The sequence below is a fragment of the Oryctolagus cuniculus genome, chromosome 1 (genome assembly GCF_964237555.1).
Source record: "Oryctolagus cuniculus chromosome 1, mOryCun1.1, whole genome shotgun sequence".
NCBI lineage: Eukaryota > Metazoa > Chordata > Mammalia > Lagomorpha > Leporidae > Oryctolagus > Oryctolagus cuniculus.
The window spans coordinates 15092452-15109032 of record NC_091432.1 but is presented as its reverse complement, the minus strand read 5'-3'; positions in this window follow the sequence as shown (position 1 = coordinate 15109032).

The following is a 16581-nucleotide window of genomic DNA, read 5'->3' as shown; positions in this document are numbered from 1 at the left end:
CCAGAAACTGATAGCCAGGAATGTAATCCAAGTTTCCCAACATGAGTGGCAGGAACCCAATTATTTGAGCCATCACCACTGCTTCTTGGGATCTACATTAGCCAGAAGCTGGAGCCAGGAGCCAGGAATGGGAATCAAAGCCAGGTGTTCCAACGTGGGACATGGGCATCTTAGACACTAGGCTGGTTTTGGAGCAGCAAGGTATGATGGATTTCTTCGCTGTTATGTTTCCAGAACTCATCATGGCTCAGAGTGGGTGCTCAATAATTATTGTTTTTGAAGGACTATTGTTCTCCCCCTACAAGATGCCAAACACATCTCCTAGTAAAGGCCCGGGGCTGGCTAAAGTATGCCAGGACAAAACTACCAGGAATGTCCTATACAGTAACATTTGAAGAAGTAACATTTGGACTTTTATGCTTTAGCTTCCAGGACTCCAACAGATGACTATGGAGAGGGTGTGTTGCAGCTAAGATGCACTGCAAGCACACAGAATCAATGTTCTGGGCTCAAAGGGGTGACAATTTATGAGAAGATAATACTAACACAGAGTAAACGATAAAAACAAAAACTAAGATGGTCCATATCTGTATCAAAAATAGTGGCAGCGAAAATTAAAATCTGTAAGGAATTAATGCGCTTTTATAGAATAAGCAAGCACTGGTGGCAAAACTTTATCACTTACCAAATTAGACAAGAATGTGGCTAAATTTTTTATCTACTCTGATGCTTTAACAAGTCTGATTGCCAGAGGGACTGTCTGTGCCTACAGTTCAGGCTATTCTTCAACATGCTCTCAACGTTTTATTAATAATTTAGTCATATATATATATATCTTCCATATCAGAACACAAATTTCCTGAGAGTCAAGAACTTATCTCTAGTTATTCACTTTTCCAATTCACAAAGTATAACAGTGCCAGGATGAAACCAGGAACTCCATAAATATCTGTTGAATGATTGATTACTGAGCATCTTCCACTTTTTGAAACAAAATCTCTTGGCCATGCAGAAAGCATAAGGCATCAATCATTTTGGACAATAGATAAATCCAGGAAAAGTGCATCATTATAAATCTGACCTTTCTCTGTCCATGAAACTATTTCAGTGTGCATGAAACTACTGCTAGTTTTTTAAATGATCTCACATTAAAATGTTTTAGGAATTGAGGGCCAAAGCAGAGTCACTAAAATGAATCATAGCCAGGCATCCAGGAAAGGTTCACATTCTTTGTATGATAAAATGGTGTGGTAATAAACACACACTTATTTCAGGTGACAAGGGCCGATGTGGCTTCTTTGTGCTCCCTCAGAGACAGACTACACTAAAAAGGAAGGAATTTGGAGACCAGCTACTCTGTTGTTTTGGTTTTTTGTTTGTTTTTAAGCTGGTTGGTTCATTGTGGAGCACCTGCTCATGTCTAATAAAAGTCAGGAAGAGATCAGCTAGCCTCAGCCTCATGAACTCCAGTAGGTCCCTTTGTTTGTTTAAGCAGCTAAGGGCTAGCAAGAAGAGGGTCTCTTGTTGCTTTGTTTCTGTTTGCCTTTGCATCAGGCTGCCTGGATCATCACCTGCTCCCAGAACTATTGGCTTCTCCATGGATTCTTTGCTCCACGACTCAGCTATTGAGAAGTTCTTTAAAGGATCTGACAGAACACCGTCCTCATCTCATTGGACCTCTCTGCACATCTGTTAGCAGCTTTCCACCATTTTCAGTTTCAAGAAAAAACCTTTAGCAATCCACTTTATGTTTCATTTATACTAAGGATTAGGTTATTTGTTGGTGGCAGGTTTGTTTGGGATTTTACTTTTTTTTTTTAGTAACGTCTTATCTGATTCATCTGCACTTTATTTTTATTTGCTCCTTCCATCTTCTCCATCACAGTTAAATGTCATTGCCATTGACACAATTGGTCAGAACAAGAATCTAAGAGTCAAACTTTATCATCCTTTTTCTCTCACTCCTAAATTCAATCCAAAAGCAATTTCTATAAATTCACCTTCTCAAAGTAGTGCAATTAAGTACCAGTCTCTCCATTTCCCTTTTACTACCTATTCCAAGACACTGTTATCTCTCAATTGGATGAGTACATGGGCCTCATAAATGGTCTCTTGACTTCCTTTTTTACTCTTATCATCTATACTCCAGTCAGTAGCAAGAATAATCTGTCTAATGCAATGATCTGTGCAATGTCACCACCCTCATTTATCCTACTGTGACTCCCTATCACACCTAGAATAAAATCTAAAACTCCTCACCATTACTCTGAAGTCCCTATATAATAAGGCCTTTGCCTGGATCTCCAATCCAATGCATGATCTATGACCCTCAGTCCTTTGGAAAATGAAAGCAAACCAAGTGCATCATGCTTGAAAATTTTTGTGCCATCTTTTTCTTCAATTGGGTTTGTTTTTCCTCTAAGAGATGGCCTCTCAACAAAAAATATAAGGGTAGACTTATCTATCAAAAACCATGTCATATTTACTCATATTTATTCACTCATTTGATCTATGAATATTTAAATTTTACTGGTTCCATACATCATGCAACACCACCCACACAAAAATAAGTAAGTTCGCTTGCCTCCAAGGAGCTCATGATCCAGAATAGTTGTATTTATTTGCTAGAGAAAGAACTGGAGAAATATTTAAGTCCCAATGTGTGAGAGAGGAACAAGGTGCCTATTTCCTGAAACCCAGACTCAAAGGATGAGTATGAATTAAGCAGAAACACAAACACTGGAAATGTGGAAAAAAATCAGGAGGCGAAGGATTTCAGAGACATTGAAAAAAATGGCTAGGTTTGCAAGGAAGCAGAGGTACTTTTTGGTGAGTTTAGAGCAGACAGCAGTGGCAAAATTGTGAAAGGCCTTGCATGTTGGGTCAAGCAATTTGAACCTGATCCTGAAAGACGTGGTGAGTCATGGAAGGAATTTAGTCAGGAAAGATTCATCACAAGCTCCACATTGAAGAAAGATTTCATTCGTGAAATGTAAGACTGGTGAGAAGGAAGACAATTAAACTAAACTCCTGTAATCCTCAGCAGAAGTGACAAAGGTATGAACTAACAAAGTGATTTTGGAGTTGGATGTAGTGAGCACATGGAAGAGAAGTGAAATTAATTGGCTTTAGTAAAGCATTGAAAGACTACTTGAGAAGTCCAAGTATGGCCAATGGAAGGGGACTATAACTTTAGTCTTAGTTGTAATACAGAGAACTTTAATTTCCTCTTAGGCATACTCTAAGATGATGCAAGAGTGATTGTGAATATATATCACATTGTCTTTATGCACTTACACAATGGAATACTATAAAAAAAGAAGGAAATTGGCTGGTGCCGCGGCTTAATAGGCTAATCCTCCGCTTTGCAGTGCCAGCACACCAGGTTCTAGTCCCGGTGGGAGTGCCAGATTCTGTCCCGGTTGCCCCTCTTCCAGGCCAGCTCTCTGCTATGGCCCGGGAGTGCAGTGGAGGATGGCCCAAGTCCTTAGGCCCTGCACCCGCATGGGAGACCAGGAGAAGCACCTGGCTCCTGGCTTCGGATCAGCGTGATGTGCCGGCTGCAGCATGCCAGCCGCAGCGGCCATTGAAGGGTGAACCAACGGCAAAAGGAAGACCTTTCTCTTTGTCTCTCTCTCTCTCTCTCACTGTCCACTCTGTCATAAAATTTTTAAAAAAAAAGGAAATTGTTATTTATGACAACATGTAGGATTTTTTAATTTTTTGCTTGAAAGGCAGAGAGACAGTGGCAGGGAGGGGGGAGAAAGCAATCTTCCATCTAGGGGTTCACTTCCCTAATGGCCACAATGGCCAGGGTTGAACCAGGCTAAGCCAAGACCTGGATGGATGAGTCTCCCATGTAGGTGGCAAGTACCATTCATTGTCTACTTTTCTCCCAGGCACATTAGCAGAGAGTTGGATGATAATCAGAGCATCCAAGATTCAAACTGGCTCTCCAATAAGGGATGCCAGTGTCATAGGCATCAGTTTAACCAGCTGAGCCATGATACCAGCCCCAACGTAGATGAATTTAGAGAATATTATGCTAAGTAAAATATGCCAGGCATACAGAGAGAGAGATAGAGAGAGCAAGAGAGCAAATACTGCATGGTCTAGTGTATATGTAGAATCTTAAAAAGTTGAATTCATAGAATGAGAGAGTAGAATGATGGTACAAAGTAGAGACTGGGAGTGGTGGTTGGCAGAGGAAGAGAAAGTTGGCCAAAGGCTACAAACTTTAGGCTAAACAGAGTAAGTTCTGTTGATCTGTTATGTGGCATGATGACTGTAAGTAATAATAACTCTATATTTTTTTTATAGATATTAACTATTTTTTTTATTGCTACATGGGATAACATATCAAACCTGTAAAAGAATCGATTTTAAATGCTCTCATCACAAAGAAAGTATAAGTATGTATACATGTGTCATAATCACACAATGGTCCTAGAAATATTTACAATTATTATTTGTTAATTAAAAAATAATAAAAATAAATACCAAGAAAACAGAATTACTGAATAGTTAATGCACAAGGTAAAGTGGAACAACTGATGGCAGAGAAACAACACAAGCAACACTGATCATCACTAGCAAGTTTGGTGTGAATTGCTCTTTTGTTACAATTAGCATTTGGCAAGTCAAAGCACAACAAGAACAATGTATGCCACTTTGCAAATATTCAGATAATGGATTCAAATTTATTGAGAACTTCAATAAACATGGATTAAAAAATTAAGTGCACAGTACAGACTTTAAATGAAATGCTGAAGCTGTAGGAAACAGTAAATGAAATGAAAAATGCAATTATTTTAAAAACAGACTTAAGCAAATAAAAGAAGGAATCTCTGAACCCATACCAGCTATTTGAAATTATCCAATCAAAACAGAAAAAACAATTGAATGACGAAAGCCTGAGCATTCATGGATACCATAAAGTGAACTAATATGTGGATTATGAAAGTCTCAGAAGGATAAGACAGAAAGAGGAAGAAAGCTTATTTAAAGAAATAAAGGCTAAAAACTTCCTCTATCCGAGAGAAATACTAGACTTCTGGTACCTGAAGCTCAAAATTCCCTCCCAGACATTCTGTCTAAATACACATTCTTCAATATACTACAATCAAACCATCAAAAAACAAAGTAAAGAAGAATTCAGTATCAGCAAAATGAAAGAGAACCATAAGTTATGAGGGAACCCCATAAAACTCAGTGGAATTTTAGCAGAAACCTTAAAGATCAGGGACAATGGAATGATACCCAACATAATGAAAGAAGAAGAAAAAAACCTGCTGGGAAGAATTCTCTAACTTTAAAATCTGTCCTTCAGAAATGAAGGAAAAACAAGGATTCTCTCAGATCAACAAAGCTGAGAGAGTTCATTACCTCTAGACTTGTCTTACAAGAAATTTTAAAGAAAATTCCTTAAGCAGAAATGAAAAGATGATAATCAGTAGCATGAAAAACATCAAAGTATAACACTCATTGGTACAGTTAATTATGTAGTCAAGTTCAGAATACTCTAACAATATGATGATGGTATATAAATAACTCAAGTATGAAAGACCAAAATATTGAAACAACTACAGTTATAATAAACTTTTAATGATGTGCAATGTAACAAGTAAATTATAAAAACAAAAATATATAAGTGGAAGACAAAAATATAAAATGGTTAAATAGACTATTAGAAAGTTTTATGTAAGAGTCATGGCAATGATAAAACAAAAACCTACACTAGAGATGCACAAGAGAAAGAGAAATAAGTCAAAGTGTTTCATATCAGAAAATCACCAAATCCCAGAGGAAGACAGGAATGGAGGAAAAGGAACCACAAAGTAGTCAGGAAACAATTAACAAAATAGCAACATAAGTCCTCACCTGTCAGTCATTACTTCAAATACAAAAAGATTGACTTCTCCAACCAAAAGATATAAAGTGGCTAAATCTGTGAAAAGCAAGATCCAGTTGTATTCTGCCTACTTTTAGGACACAGAAAACCTGAAACCAAATGGTAAAAAAGAGATCACATGCAAATCAAAAGCAACAGAGAGCTCAAGTGGCTATACTTACCAGATAAAACAGACTTCAAGTCAAAAGCTGCTACAAGGGTGAGCATTTAGCCTACTGGTTAAGACAATGAGATGCTTAGGTCCCACATACCTAGATTTGATATCTAGCTCTGGCACCTGACTCCAACATTCTGCTAAGAAGAACCTTAGAAGGAATAGTGATGGCTCTGTTAAAGTTAAAGAGATTCCCACCAACCTTGTGGGAGACTTGAACTGAGTTCCCAGCTTCTGGTTTTAACCCCAGATGGGTTGTGGGCTTTTGAAGAGTGAACCCACAGATTGGAAAAGAGGAAGAGACAGAGTGACAGATAGATAGGTAGATGCCACATCCCATATTGAAATAGCTGGGGCCGGCACCGCGGCTCAATAGGCTAATCCTCCGCTTTGCAGCGGCAGCACACCGGGTTCTAGTCCCGGTCAGGGCGCCGGATTTTGTCCCGGTTGCCCCTCTTCCAGGCCAGCTCTCTGCTGTGACCCAGGAGTACAGTGGAGGATGGCCCAAGTGCTTGGGCCCTGCACCCCATGGGAGACTAGGAGAAGCACCTGGCTCCTGCCTTTGGATCAGCGCGGTGCGACGGCTGCAGCGCGCCAGCCATGGCGGCCACTGGAGGGTGAACCAACGGCAAAAGGAAGACCTTTCTCTCTGTCTCTCTCTCTCACTGTCCACTCTGCCTGCCAAAAAAAAAAACCAAAAACAAAGGAAAAAGAAATAGCTGGGTCCTGGGGCCTCACTGTGGTGCAATAGGTTAATCTACTTGCGGCACCGGCACCCCATATGGGCACTAGTTCTAGTCCCAGTTGCTCCTCTTCCAATCCAGCTCTCTGCTATGGCCTGGGAAAACAGTAGAAGATGGCCCAAGTTTTTGGGCCCCTGCACCCACTTGGGAGACTGGGAAGAAGCACCTGGCTCCTGGCCTCAGATCAGCAAAGTTCAAATAAATGCAGCCATTTTGGGAGTGAACCAACGCATGGAAGACCTTTCTTTGTCTCTCCTTCTCACTGTCTGTAACTCTACCTCTCAAATAAATAAACAAAATATTTTTTTAAAAAAAAGAAAGAAATAGCTGGGTACCATACCAAGCTCTTGCAGGTAGCAGATGATGATTCAAACAATTGAGTTCCTGCCATCCACATGGGAAACCTGGATTGAGTTCCCAGCTCTAGGTTCTAACCAAGGCTGTTGTAATCATTTGCAAAGTGAACAAGCAGATGAAAGTGATATCTCTCTTTCTCTGTCTCTGTTAGTAGATGCACAACATGTGAATATACCAAAAACACTAGGAACAATGTATATATACTCTAAAAACATAAGAGAATCAATATACAATAATCATGTGATTTCAGTCATGAGGCATAGATGGATTATCAACAGATAGTGTTGAAATAATGACCAGATACTGAATGGGGAACTAGAACTGAAAACTTATTTCATATACTACATGAAAATAAATTGATTCAGTTACTTAAATTTAAAAATTGAAAATTAAAGGCCAGTCCTGTGGTGTAGCAGGTAAAAATTCTCTGTACCTCCCAAACATTTGCCATGTCTTTAAAGACTGAGAAATAAGAAAATCCTGTTGGCTTTCTTATTGAACCATATTAATATAGAATCATTGGGCCGGTGCTGTGGCGTAGCAGGTACCGGCATTCCATATGGGTGTCAGTTCGAGTCCCAGCTGCTCTGCCTTCCAATCCAGCTCTCTGTTGTGGCCTGGGAAAGCAATAAAAGATGGCCCAAGTTCTTGTGCCCCTGTGTCCATGTGGGAGACTTGGAGGAGGCTGCTGGCTTCTGATCAGCACAGCTCCGGCTGTTGTGGCCGTTTGGAGAGTGAACCAGCAGATGGAAGACCTTTCTCTGTTTCTCCCTCTCACTGTCTATAACTCTACTTCTCAAGTAAATAAATATTTTTTTTAAAAAAAAATGACTACACTTTTAAAAAGGTAACATATATAAGCAGATAATTCAGAGAAAAAAAACTATTAGTGAGGCCAGGTATTTGGCCTAGCAGTCAAGATTCATCCCATATGTGGGTGTCTGGATTGCATACCTGGCTCGGGGTTCTGACTCCAGTTTCTGGCTAGGGTAAATCCTAGGGGGCTTGTGATGATGGCTCATGTAGTTGAGTTTGCTCCACACATGGCAGACCCACATTAAGTTCCGGTCCTAGCCTAGGGTCATCGTGGGCATCTGGGGAGTAAACCAGTGAATGGGATGGGAGTGACAGTTTGCTGCTCCATATGGGGACTTCTTCTTTGATCGTAGAGAGCCGACCTCCAACTTGCAGTACAATAGGCAACAGCAGCTCATCCAGGCAAATCCACACATGCTGTGGGCCCCCTGATCAGTCTTAGCTCTTCCTTCTCCTCTATTTCTGGTCCTTGGGAGTAGCTTGCCTGTGCAGGGTCAACTGATGATTCTTGGCCAGGGTGACTGATGGGCTCAGAGGGCATCTGTTCACAGATCCTCAGAAACCATTGCCCTTAGGGGTGAGGATGGACCCCATTCCATCTTTGCACGCTCCCTTTGTCCTTCAGGTTGGAAGTCTACTGCTCCCTCTCCTTTTTCAGCTGAGCAACCTGTTAGGAACTATCCTAGTCTGAAAGACTTGATGCTTCAAGGGTGAGTGCAGTTTTTGCTCCTTTTCTTCCAAACATGGATTAGCTACCCAGCATCACATACTTTCCTTCTTAAGGGGGAAAGCACTGGGACTTCTGCTTAGCCAAAGAAGCACTGAAGTACCCTTCAGTGGGAAGGATCCCCCCACCTCCCCCCATTGAAGCATATGTCCATTTAAAGTGAGTCTTTCTAGGCCAAATATAGGGCCCTGCCACCCTGTGGGAGACCTGGATAGAGTTCCAGGCTCCTGGCTTCAGCCTGCTTCAGCCCTGGCTATTATGGCCATTTTGGAGATGAATCAGCAGATGGAAGATATCTTTTGTTCTCTCTTTCTCTCTCTGTCTCTGTCTCTCTCTCTCTCTATCTCTCTCTCTGTAATTCTCCATTTAAAAATAAATCTTTTAAAAAGTGAGTCTTGAGGCCAGCACTGTGGCTTAATGGGTTAAGCTGCCACCTGCAAGGCTGGCATCCCATATAGGCACAAATGCAAGTCCTGGCTGCTCCACTTCCAATCCAGCTCCCTGATAATGTGCCTGGGAAAGCAGCAGAAGATGGCCCAAGTACTAGAGCCCCTGGACCCATGTTAGAGACACTGATGAAGCTCCTGACTCCTGGCTTCAGCATGGCCCAGTCACAACCATTACAACCATTTGGGAAGTGAACCAACAGATGGAAGATCTCTCTTGCTCTCCCTCTCTCTGTCACTATCCCTTTGAAATAAATAAAATAAACCTTTAAAAACAAAACAAAACATTAAAGGTGAGTCTTTCTCTTCTGGTAAGATGCCCCAGAAAAGGTTTACCTTGGTCACCCCTTAGTCAGACCATTTTGAAAAATGGGACAATGGCCTTCCATGCCTCATGATTCACCCCCTGGGATGTAGCCTAAAGATTTGAGATCAGTTTGTCTCCAGGCCCTGACAAAGAAGCGTGTAGTTTTGGTTTTTAATACGGGCCCCAAAATAAACTCCTGGAATGGGAGGTCTGGCCTATGATTGAGCTCTTGGCTACAAAACTGTCCTTCAGCTGGATCTCTTCTGCCACGGTCATTCTAAATGATCCAAAGTCCCCTACATTCAACTCCCTTTCTTTCTTTTTTTTTTTTAATTTATTTATTTATTTGAGAGACAGAGTTACATAGAAGCAGAGGCAGAGAGAGAGAGAGAGAGAGGTCTTCCTCCTGGTAGTTCACTCCCCAGATGGCTACAATGGCCGGAGCTGTGCCAATCTGAAGACAAGAGCCAGGAGCTTCCTCCAGGTCTCCCACGTGGGTGCAGGGGCCCAAGGACTTGGGCCATTACTGCTTTCCCAGGCCATAGCAGAGAGGTGGATCATAAGTGGAACAGATAGGACTTGAACCGGTACCCATATGGGATGCCAGCACTGCAGGCAGCAGCTTTACTAGCTATGCCACAGTGCCAGACCTTCCCTTACTTTCAAACCTTTATGTCCCTAATGCAAAACCCCACTCTAGTTCCCTCTAGACTGGCTAAGGCCAGGGGAAACCACACTAACTTAGAAAGTCAGGAAGGCTCTGCCAACCTGGCTGTCCATTTTATGAGTCAGGCCTCATCGGACATCAAACAAAATCTTCAAAAAGTATACATGGGACTACAGACTCCTTTCCCCACTTTGCTGGACATGGCCTTCAACAACTTTAGCGACCACAAGGTGACCTCAATGACCAAAAGGGAGAAAAGAGAGAGGGAGGAACAGATGACAGGCCAATACATGCAGCCTCCATCACTAGTTCTTTCCCCACCCAAGGGCGCACAGGCATTCAATGGTAGTGGGACCAAGGCCTGCCTGGGACCCTCGCACTTGCTTCCACTGACACCAACTGGATCACCTAAGTCAAGACTGCCAAGCCTCACCTCTCAGGCCCGCCTGGTTTGTCCGCATCAGGGACACTGAAAGTGTAGCTGTCCTCTCCTTCATGTGAGAGGGACGTACTGCAGCCAACAGCGCCAACTATGAGCTAATCCAGGGAGACAACACATGCCTCTGACTCTTCCATACTTTCCATCTCCATGGCTGAAACTTGGGTCAACTTGGTTGTGGCAGGTGACAAAATAGAGTTCTTTGTTCACCTGGGGGCCATATTCTCTGCCCTTACTCCTTTTTCCATGCCCACCTTTCATTCTTCCTTTCAACACAGATGGTCAACCAAGCTGACCGCCACATCCTCGCTCTTGCATGCATCCTAAGAGAAAATACTTTTACTCATACTTTTCTTATCTTGCCATGACCCGCTGATCAAATGGGACATTAAAATCCTTCACATGCTGCTTTCTAAAACGCCATATGCAATAAACTAACTGCATTTCTTTGTCAATTACTGAGTTTTATCATTGTAATCATGGCCATTTCAAGTCTTTTGTCTGATTATTTTAAGTTCTGATTTTTCTCTGAAAACATTGGCAATCAGATTCAAGTAGAAGACTCTAACATGTTCTTCAATACAGGATTCTGAGTTTTAAGATCACTGGGATAGATAAGAATTAAGAGAACTCTGAGGGAAAAAACTGAAAAATCCATAAAACTGCTGGTGGAGCACAGACAAGACTTGATTACATGAAACTAAGGGAATTAGCAAAATTTATAAATTTATACATTTTCTTCAAGATATTTTCATTCTGTTTTTAAATATTTCATATTCTAAGTTCAGGAAAACTTTTCTCTGTGCTTTCCATTGCTTAAGCATCTTAGAAAGCATAGCTTCATAAACAGAGATAAAAGTGATGACCTTTTCCACCCTACTAAATTCTTCTAAAATTTGGAAATGTTTATGAGAATATTTGATTTTTCTGGCAATGTGATTGTCTTCGTGAGTTCAGTAGGAATCAGTTTCCTCACAATAGGATATAGTTGGAAACACGCCCACAATGCCTGGTTTAAGGATTTCCAAACTTGCAGAGAGGAAATAAAGTTTTCATTCCTTAGTATGTCCTGAAACTTCAAAATATTAATCACTATAGTCTAAAAAAATCTAAATCTGCCTTGGATTGGCTTCTTAACTTTGAGTGTTTTCCAAATCTAAGATAATTCTATGGGAAAGCAATTTTTGTTACTGTACTTGTGTTGTACTAACAGTACTCTATACTTTGTGTGTCTGTGTGGATGCAGTCTGTTGAAATATTTATTTAGTATATACTACGTTGATCTTTTGTATATAAAGATAATTGAAAATGAATCTTGATGAATAATGGGATGGGAGAGGTAGTGGGAGATTGGATGGTTGCAAGTGGGAGGGAGGTTATGGGGGGAAATTCAAAAGTTGTACTTTGGAAATTTATATTTATTAAATAAAAGTTGAAAAAATAATCAACAAACTAAAATCTACCTGATTTTAAAGTGTACCTGTTCATTTTTTTTGTCTTAATGATTTATTTTTTATTTTAAATGCAGAGTTGCATAGAGACAGAGGAGAGAAAGAGATCGAGAGAGAGAGAGAGAAAGAAATATTTTCCATCAGCTTGTTCACTCCCAAAAGGCCACAATGCCCAGAGCTGGACCAGGCAAAAGCCAGGAGGCTCTGCTAGCTCTCCCACATGGGTGCAGAGGCCCAAACCCTTGGGCCATCTTCCACTGCTTTTCCAGTGCAATTAGCAGAGAGCTGGATCAGAAGCAGAGCAGCTGGGACACAAACCAGCACCCCAATAAGATGCTGATGGTACAGACAGGAGCTTAACCCACTACACCACTGCATTAGCTCCTATTCATTGTTTTTATGCTTCCTAAGAATTTGTGAGTCTGGGATTACTATATACTTAATCAACCTTTCCTGCTGTAGTTACATGAACAGTATTTGTAGTCTGTCATAATATGTCTGCTTTTAGATTCTAACCCTGTTCATTGTTTTTAAGAAGCAAACTTGATCTGTCACATTCTTGTTAGTTTTGTTATATTTTGTGCTTCTTATCTGTCAGAATTCTACACAAGTACAATTCCCAGACAATGTGGACCTGGCTCTTTGAGAAGATGAGTTGTGCCTACAGAACAGATAAAGTTAACAAAGGACTCCAGGTAAAGTCAGTCTAAGAGCCACTCCTTCTAAAACTTCTTTGTTGCTCAAATGTGGCTGAAAGGATTTTTGACATCAAATACTTCCCTCCCGACATGAGACTGGATCAACAAAGAAGTCAAATCCAACCTGGAAATGAGAGACAATAAGAACGTAGCTGCAGGATGATTGTCAGCAGTGTGCTCAGAAAAAGATCTTGATCACAGGGACAGAATAATAATCAAGATGGAGTCACTGGTGTCAACTCTAAACAAAATGAGATAAAGCCAAGAGGTCATGAAGGAAGGGATCTTATATGACTGGTTGACAGTAACTGCTACAAAATACTGGGCTAGCATTGCACCTTCTACAAAGGAACCCCATTTCAAAAGAGAGACATTTTTAAAGGATCATTTCTTAACATTAATTTTAATTAATTATACCAATTTTAATTGGTACTTTTAAGTACCAATACATCGAAAAGAGTATAGAAATGAAGCCATAAGCATGAGAATGTGTTCTTGGTAAGGTAAATTAAGGAAAGAGAATTTTTGGATAAAGAAAGGCAGTGTATTGAAATTTTTGTCCTAAAGTAGAATGATTGGATTACTCTAAACTGGCAAGGGAAAGATAGAACAAGTAATTGAGGGAGTATAAGAACATTGTAAAAAGATTGTGGGGGGCTAGTGCCATGGTACAGTGGACTAAGCCTCGGCCTGTGGCGCCAGAGTCCCATATGGGTGCCGGTTCAAGTCCCTACTGCTCCTCTTCTGGATTGAATCACCCTCTCTTTCCTGAGGCTCCACCACCTGCTGGATTCCTGCAGCCAGACCCTGAGACACCCAAAACCCTGGCGGACCAACAATTTTAGGGAAGCCAGTGCAATGTCCCTGTCCAACAGGAAGCAGTCATGGAAAACGAAACTTTCACCCAAATGGTAAAGATTTGTAGTTGTCAATTCCTCTGGGAGAATGTGCAAGGTCACTCTAAAGTGCTGGGAGAGTCCCAAAGCTAAGTAAGGTGCAGGCTCCCCAGTTCTGCTCATAAACACAAATCTCTACCTGGAAAATCTATTTCATTATGGGAGAAGAACTTAGCCTGAGAAGGTCAGCTACAAGTATGCCTCTAGATTGTAGCCTATGATGCAGCAAACAGCCCCTGGCTGTGCTGCCCATTCTTCCCTTGCCATGTATGTCCACAGTGGTCAGCTTCTAGCTGTACTGCCATGCTGCTCCCTTGCAGCAAGTTCAGTGAATCTCACTCTGCTGGCTCTGACTGCTGTAGTGAATTCTTTCACCACCTGCCACTCTAGCCTCAATCAGTCGCTTCTTGCAACAAATATTATGAGCAATGCAAGCTGCAAAACTATGTGAATAATACATTACCACTTGGGAGGCTGGGGGAGTTTTAAAGAATATAATTTTAAAAGTTTATTTGTTTTATATCAAAGGTGGACAGACAGATCTCTTACCCACTGATTCACTCCCCAAATGCCTGCAACAATATGTCTGGGCCAGAGTGAAGCCAAGGACCAAAACCTCCATCTTGGTTTTCCACGTATGTGGTTGGAAGCCAAATACTTGAGCCATCGGTCTGCTGCCTCCAAGGGTGTATATTAGCAGAAAGAAGGACCAGAACAGAGGAACTATTTCCACCCAGCCACTACAACCTGCGATGCATGCAAGTAGCACTTTAACTCACTGTGCCATTGATGCCTGCCCCATGAATAGAAATGTTAACATGAATTTAAAGGCAATACAAAGCTTATATCTGAATTAAAAAAAAAAAAAACAGCAAGAGTTAGCAACAGTGATATCTGAGTAAGGAAATTGGCATTGGGAGTCAAGGGATGGATTGAGCTCATGTCTTTTGTTCTGTGCACTTTCATAGTTCTAAATCTCTAACAAATGAATGGCTTATTATACATTAAAATATCAGAGGCAAAGAGGCATGGAGTCAGGAAAAGGGGCTTGAAGGGAAGGAGGAAGGAAGGAGAGAAGGAAGGAAGGAAGGAAGGAAGGAAGGAAGGAAGGAAGGAAGGAAGGAAGGAAGGAAGGAAGGAAGAAGGGAGGGAGGGAGGGATAGAGGGAGGGAGGGAGGAAGAAAGATATTTTTTCAATAGCAGGGCAATTCCCAAAAACAAAGCAAGTAGTCCCTAAGGACAGTAACACAAAAATATGTTTTCAGCAGAGAATAATAAATGAACATTGTTTTCCTTATTCAGTCTCAGCAGGGAGAGCCTCAGACTCTCCCAAGAGTACTGTTCCCTCAGGCCCCAGCTACAAACTTCCTGATGGAGAGGAACTACTCACAGAGATCTTGGTTGGCAATCAGCCTGCACCAGTTGCAGAAAGACAATCTGGAGCAATCTCTGATGTAAGTAAAACAAAACAAATCCCATTTTCAAAGTCAGCTGTTTTAATGCAGTGTGTGCAGGAAGCAGCGAAGTGAAGGGGCAAGACTAGGAGATGTTAGTTCATCACTGGTAATGGAACAGAAATGGTGTGTGGGACTTGAATCCCACTGAGGGATGTCTGAAGAATGTAAACTAGCAAGTAATTGAATGAATCAACCAACTGACTGAACAAACAATATATTCCTTTCATGTCGTACTTGTATGTGTTGTATTCAGTGCCCGCCCTGGGCAAGGAAACACATAAATTTACTGGTTTCACCTTCACATCATTTCAAAGCAGGTGCTACTTTTTCCTCTTCTTTTTTTTTCTGGTTTCATTCCTTTTTTGCTTTCAATTTTGCAGAAAGATGCAAAGATGGTACAGACAGTTCCTATGAAAATTTTCACCCTATTTTCCCTCAATGGTTACATCTTATGTAATTACACCATGACACAAAAACCAGGATTTTTGATATTGGCACAGTCTTGTGTATGACTCTATGTAATTCTACATAATTTTCTCACTTGTGTAGATTCATATAATAACCATTGTAATATAAATACAGACCTATTCTGTTACATAATTCATATTTAATACAGTGCTCCCTCACACTACCCCTTATACGCACACAATCTCTTTCCACTGGAAATCACTAATCTTTTCTCCCACTATATAATTGTGTTATTATGGTAGAGTTATACATGAAATTATATAATATGTAAACTTTGGAAATTAGTATTTTTCTTTTATGCTAAAGATTTATTTTATTTATTTGAAAGGCAGCATTACTGAGTGGGAGAGAGAGAGATTTCATACCTTAGCTTACTCCTCAAATAGCTGCAACAGCCAGCATTGGGCCAGGCTGAAGCCAGGAATTCGTAACTCCATCTGGATCTCCCATATGGTTGGCAGGGACCCAGTGATGTGGAACCATCATCAGTTGCTTTCCCAGGCCATTAACTGGAAGCTGGATCAGAAGTAGGGCAGCCAGGACTTGAACCAATGCCCATGTGGGATGCAGCCCTCATAGGCAGCAGCTTAACCAGCTGCACTACAAGGCCAGCACTCAGTTTGTCGTTGTTGTTGTTTCTCAGCATGATATCATTGAGATCCATCCAAATTGTTGCCTGTATCAACAATATATTCCTCTCTGTTCTTAAGTAATATTCCATAGTACATGAGGATGCCCCAGAACTTGCTTAACCAGTCACTTTTTACCATTTTGGTTGTTTATGATTTGAGGCTATTAAAAATGAAGCTATTATGAAAATTTATTTACAGTTTTTTTTGTAAACATAAGCTTTGTACAAACATAATTGTCCAAGAGTTCACGGACTAGGCTGTATGATGAGTGTCTGCTTAGTTTCTTTAAACACTGTCAAACTATTTTCCAGAGTGACTCCATCCATTCACATTCTCACGTGTAATGTGTGAGAAGTACAATTACTCTGCATCATTGCCAACACTTGCCATTGTCACTACTTTATTTTCATCA